Raw genomic sequence first — 6,000 nt, forward strand, 5'->3', positions numbered from 1 at the left:
ATGACGACTCACAGTCCGACCATAGCAGAGGTGGACTCGGGCAGAGGGCGACGACGGCTCAGCAGGGTAGCGGCCTGACGCCAGCCGCAGGGGCGGAGTCTGAGCAGACCAGCATGAGGCGAGGGGGCGGCCGAGGTAGCTTGCTCACGCGGAGGTAAGGCGGTTCAAGGCGCGGCGGGTCACAGCGGCTTGGCGCAGCTACGGGAGCGACGCCGGTGGAAATAGCAACCCACAAGCAGGGGCGGTCCGATGTCTGCTCTAGCAGAGGCCGCGGCGGCTCTTGGTGGAAGAAGTGAGGCCGGCGGCTCAGGGACAGAACCCGACGGGAGCGGCGATCCGAGGCGAGGCGGCACTGCAGCCAGGGCGGCTCGGAATAAAATCGAGCGGATGCAGCTCGAGGGTACCCCGGTCGAAACAAAGGCAGCAGAAACAACTTGCAATGGCGGGTCGCGAGGGAGGCCAGGCGACTCTCGGCGCGGGGCGGTTCTCAGCGCGGGGCAGCTCTCAGGCGGCTGTTCATCACAAGGAGGCCCGGAAACGGGGGGCGGCTCACCAGCGGCGATTTAATGCGGCATCGTCTAGAGGTGCACGGCGGCTCTCCAGCGGCTTGGCCGGGGCCAGTAGCAGTGGGCGGCCCGTGGCGGCGACTCAAAGCCTGGTCGGCGCGGCGGCTCTGCAGTGGCTCACGGCAGCGGCTGTGGACTCAGCAGGGACCGGGTCTTCGTGCAACCATGGCAGCAGTTTTAGGCAGCCCGACGGCGCGCGACAACGACGGTCGAGCAAGGAGAGGTCAACAGAGACGCAGTAAGGCGTGGCAGAAGCAACGCTCGCAGGCGGCGGGTCAAACTTGAAGCAGGACGAGCACAACGGCGGTTTGGAACACGGGACAGCCCGGAGGGTGACCGGGCGGCTCACGGCGCTGGGCGACTCAGCGGACGACGGGCTGCTCGCGCCGGGGCGGCTCAGTGGCTCGGCGACCGGCGGTTCGAACGACGAGGGCGCGATGGCGGCGACCGGCCCAAAGGTGATGGGAGGCCGTGGCGGGTTGGCGAAAGCGATGGCGCGGCCGGCTTCGACGAGGTTGGAACGAGGGAGGCGCCCGGTTCAGTGGCGGTGACTCAGGGCCAGCAGAGCGGCGCATCCGACGGAGAGGGCTAGCGGAGCGAGCCGCGGTGACGGGTTGAATCAGGTCGCAAGAAATCAACTCCCATGGCGGCTCAGTAAACAGGCGTGGAGGCGATGCGGCGACTCTGGCGGAGGATCGAATCCACGTCCGCTTTCCGTGTCGTGGCCGGCTTAATCGACTCTCGTCCGTGTCCTCCTTCCAGTCGTGGTTGGTTTGACTCTTTTTTTTCACTAGTAAGTGTGCACGTGCAACGCACATCTACATAATGATGATCATAGACATCTGAAATTGCCAGGTTTCCATAAATTGGCCTATTGGAATGTTGAACGTGCAGTTGCCCAGTCACAGTATATATGCATCAATATATGACTGAATTATTCATGAAAAATAGGACTGTGCCATGAGGATCAGATATATACAAATTAATAGCATGGTGTTGTGTCATGTTCAGGAAGTCAATGAAACATACCTTGAATTACTTGAGCAAAGAAGATTGTTGCGGAGGGAAGTCCAGCCCTTGTCTTATCAATTATACCATTATTCCTCAGTCAGATGTTGCAAAAAATGGCCATCCATCATCTATTGGTTCCATATTAAGAATCTAGACAGACATGCAGGTCTCCTCAGTATTGTTAGACAATCCATTTGACAATTATCATGCTCCAAAATGTGCACGGTTAATAAGACAATACATGTGCAATGCATGCCTTCTATTAGCATTGGTTTCCACACTTGCCCATTATATGAAAGAAACAATATAGATATCAATTAAAATCTGAAAAGACCGTACTCTTCCTAAATGTCTCAAATGGAACCACCTGCTTAAATGATGTGCAGAGAGAAATATTAAATATGCATATATTGGAAAAGGTAATAACCGAAGTTATAACAGTAAAAGTTGGAACTATCAATCACCCTTTAATTGCTACATAGTGAGTCCGTGAATTAGTGTAAAGCTTCGCAAGCTGTTCCACTTGCCCAAACAAAATAGAAACCAAATCAGTCCTAATCAATCTGCTAAGAAATTATAAGAACATAAAATTCAAGATTCACATCTCAAATAGTTTCAAATGAGAACACGAGTGAATCAACAGAGGCCCTTTGCTTAATCCATTGCAAATATATCAAGGCCCTGCAAAGGCGGGACTACCACGTGCATGAAGATGGGATGAAATATAGACTCAACAGGTTCATGGCTGCAATAATCATTATCTGTGTTTACCTGATATTTTTTTTTAATTTTCACCAGGGGAGGAGGGGCCCCCCTCAACCACCTGAATATATTCCATCGAATTTGCCTAGAAGCCTCGCAGCTCCATACAAGATAGGTTCAAGTGAATCAGAATACACGGGGGAAACAAGAGGAGACACAACCAAAAAAAAAAACACACACACACACACGCACGCACACATCCAGTCGAACCTCCGGAAGACCCGCCGAGGAAAGGGCACAGAAGAAGGCCTTTCGAAGATCCGAAGCCGGACGCACCAACACCACCGACCGCCATTCCAAATATCATCAGCACAACCAGCAAGGAGGAGGACCTCAACTTACACCTTCATCCGACCAAGCAAGGAGAAGAGCCTTGAACGTTGGCCGGCTGGTTGCCACCCAACAGCACCCCGCAGAGGTAGAGGTGCCATATGGGAACGAGGAGATCCATTGAGTAGGATAACGACCCTGCTAACCCGGCTTCGGATGAAAATCAAACCCAATCCGGCGCATGGCTGAGCCACGATCTCGCAGACAGAGCACCACCTCCTCACCAACAAGGCACACACCACCGTCGACCCCAAATTGGCCGCACCACCACCACCATCGAACCCACAGCGAGCAGCCCCCACATAGACGAACCAAGCCGAACCTAGATGATGCCTTCAAGAAGGGATGCGACACAAAATGCGCCGCCATCACCTGTTCCAGGAGAACCTGAAACATGGGTTTCCCCAGGTTTTCGGAGGAGCACTCACCATGACAGCGCCGCCTCCACAGAGGTACACGGCGCCCGCAGGCGTCGCCGTCGCCGGCTCCGGCAGGAGCAGAGCTTTCGCCCAAGTGAGAATACCACCTCCTAGAAGCATCGACAGGTCGTGGAGCACTGCCCCCTGCACATTGCCACAGAGAAGGGCCACTGCAGCCCCGCCGCCACACATGACCGGATCCGGTCCACCGCAGGCCAGATCCGGCAGGATCCAACATGCCCCGCCCGCCCCCAATCGGATCGGAGCCAAATCCGCGGCCGGCAGGCACGTCGCCCAGGCAAGGGGCGAGCACCACCACCCCGCGCCTCACAGAGCACCTCCGCCGGACCCCCAACCAAAACCAGCAGATCCCCGACGCCCCCGAAGCACCGGGCGCCAACGCAGCGGGGAGTCGCCGGTTCGAGGGAGGCCAGCGGGAGGGAGCCACAAGCGCACCCACCCCCACCGTCCCCGGCCACCGCGCTCGAAGAAGTGACGCGCGCCGGAGTCACGCCGCGCCGCCCGCGCCACACAGAGCTCCCCCGGCTCGTGGGGCGCTCTGCGCAAAGAATGACGCCCCGCCGCCGCCAGATCTGAGCGGGCTTTGCCCGGCAGGAGCTTTTGGCGGCGGCGGGAGGGAGTAGCGGGAGGGGGGTTTCGGCCGGGGGGAGGGGTCGCCGCCCGAGCCGCCCTGGGGAGGACGGCCGGGCCGCCGTTCGTGAAGACTAAATTTAAATCACTCCGAGCGAACTGTTTACTTGATATATCAAGAGCAGTGGGCAGCATCAATCGGACACTGTGGTAGATCAGAGTACTCTGATGCTCCGCCTTCAGTCCAGTCTGCTACGTACCGGCGCCGCTGCCTCCTCTTCCCCGCGACACACCAAATCAAATCTAATTGCAGATAATGATGTCGAAACTGTTGCAGTCTGAACAATGACCTGCAAACACTCTTAGAGCTCAGGTTGTAGTGTAAATTTCAAAATCAGTTCTTTGGGCCACTCTATTGAAGTGAGAAAGCAAAACCGAACCTAAATTTGGGTTATGGTCTTTAAGTCGTCAGTCCTGTAGTCAAAATCGAAGTGAAGATTTGATGTCCACGCAAGAAAAATTATCAGACTTCATTAGCCCGTGAATTCAATTACTGAAATAACAAGGTAGATAACAGAGTATATCTTGTTGCAGACTTTTCTGCACTTCATTTTCCCATTGATAGGACTATATAGTACGGAGTAGTAATGAAGGGGAGGATGTAGATACCCGGAACATCTTGTTGCAGTTGATAGTACAAAACTATTCGCCCGCATTAGCGTGTTGCAAATAATTCTAAGTACATTATCCAATAATAAACATTTATTTTCTGAGAGTAAAATATTGCCACTAATCCTGCATATGTAAGCCATGTTGTGAATAATACGGACTGTCCCAAGCATATTACAAACATGAAAAAAATACAAATCATACGTACAATTTTATCCAAACTCAGCAAAATAATTGTGGACTGTTTGAATCCACATCACCAACAGCTAATGGCAAGTAGTTCAGTACCTTACAAAAGGATGTCGTGAAAGTTAGGAACCAGCTAAAAATGTTCAGATTTCTTTGGAAAGAACACAATGAAACCAATGGAAATTATGCATCCTACTCGGTGTCATCCGGGAACTCACGTTGGTGTGGCAAACAAGCATTATTGATGTCTGAGTCAAAAGATTCAACAAACAACTGTAGGTTCTGAACGTACAGTCTAGGTATGAATACACAAGATATGAATCCATCAAGCAATATCGATGCACAAGAGTCTTGGTTTGAATAAGGTATAAGAAAATCATGTCGATTCTTACCAGTGTCATCCTCTCCGGGAGGCCAGCCATCTCCTGTGCACAGCGCCTTTGCGTGCTCAAGATTACACCGTGGTAAGAAAATCATGTCGATTCTGATCGGTGTCTTCCTCTCTGGGAGGCTGGCCATCTCCCTGTGCACAACGCCTTTGAACGCAGCCGCACGGGTGGTCGCCTCTGGCCGTCGGTGCGATCTGCAGCCCCGCGCGGCCAAGGACGACGGCGCAGGGTCTGCACCATGGAACGGCACGATCCCTTTAGACTCCAAGCTACTGGGGCCGAGGCGGCGCATGGACTTGGCGGCGCCCTCGTTGTCTCCGTCAACACGGCCAACTGCGACGGCGGCGTAGCCCTCTCGCGCCAAGAACGGACGGCGCGCGGCACAGAAAGAACGACACCTTGTTCCGGCCCGACGCCAGACCAGCGTCCTGAACGGAGAGGAAGCAGCCTCGATGCTCTTGCCAGCCATGGCAACGGCGACTGTGGTTATCCTGCGCTCCCTGTGGCGTGGACTTCTGAGGCGGACTACCCGCCGGGCATGCCCCCCGTCCCGCTCGCTCGGGTGAGATTAGATAGGAAGTTAGCGTTAATTGAGGGTGGGATTACGTGGTTGCCCAGCGAGCCTTTTTTTTAACGTCCGCTCGCTCATGGCAGAGTTTTCGTCCGCACCTCAAAATTGCTAAACGTACTGTTGACGAGGTTAGTTGTTATGTTAACAGTTAGATCTAAATAAGTGAGTCTGATCGTGAGGCTATAATTGCTTTGATTTGTTGTGTGTACATTAGCTGGGGTGTTTAGAGAAGAAAATGTTTGCTTGTTTAATAGTAGTATAGAAGTATAGATCCATTCCGTTTTTCTGTAAGTGCACGTCCATTGTTTTAAGAGTGTGGCCTTACCTCCCTGTAGGAGATCAAGATCCCAGTCCTGTCCATTCTGTCGCGTCAGCCTCAGGAGAGTCAACTCCACCGACCTGTGGATATACACTGATAACAGAGACATAGTCGACTGTTCAACGATAGAACCTGAGGCAACCGCAGTGATCCCTGCATCTGTTTTCGAGGAATATGATTCCCA

At 53.5% G+C, this 6,000-nt stretch overlaps 1 long non-coding RNA gene across 1 annotated transcript; it reads right to left on the bottom strand.

Moving 5' to 3' along the window:
- Positions 1-3,634: 3,634 nt before the first annotated feature.
- LOC109733526 (uncharacterized) lies at positions 3,635-5,667 on the bottom strand. The gene is made up of 3 exons (XR_012182900.1): positions 4,930-5,667; positions 4,120-4,636; positions 3,635-4,029 (listed from the first exon to the last, which is right to left on the bottom strand). It is a non-coding gene; the product is annotated as an uncharacterized lncRNA (long non-coding RNA).
- Positions 5,668-6,000: the final 333 nt, after the last annotated feature.

The sequence above is a fragment of the Aegilops tauschii genome, chromosome 1 (genome assembly GCF_002575655.3).
Source record: "Aegilops tauschii subsp. strangulata cultivar AL8/78 chromosome 1, Aet v6.0, whole genome shotgun sequence".
Taxonomy (NCBI): Eukaryota; Viridiplantae; Streptophyta; class Magnoliopsida; order Poales; family Poaceae; genus Aegilops; species Aegilops tauschii.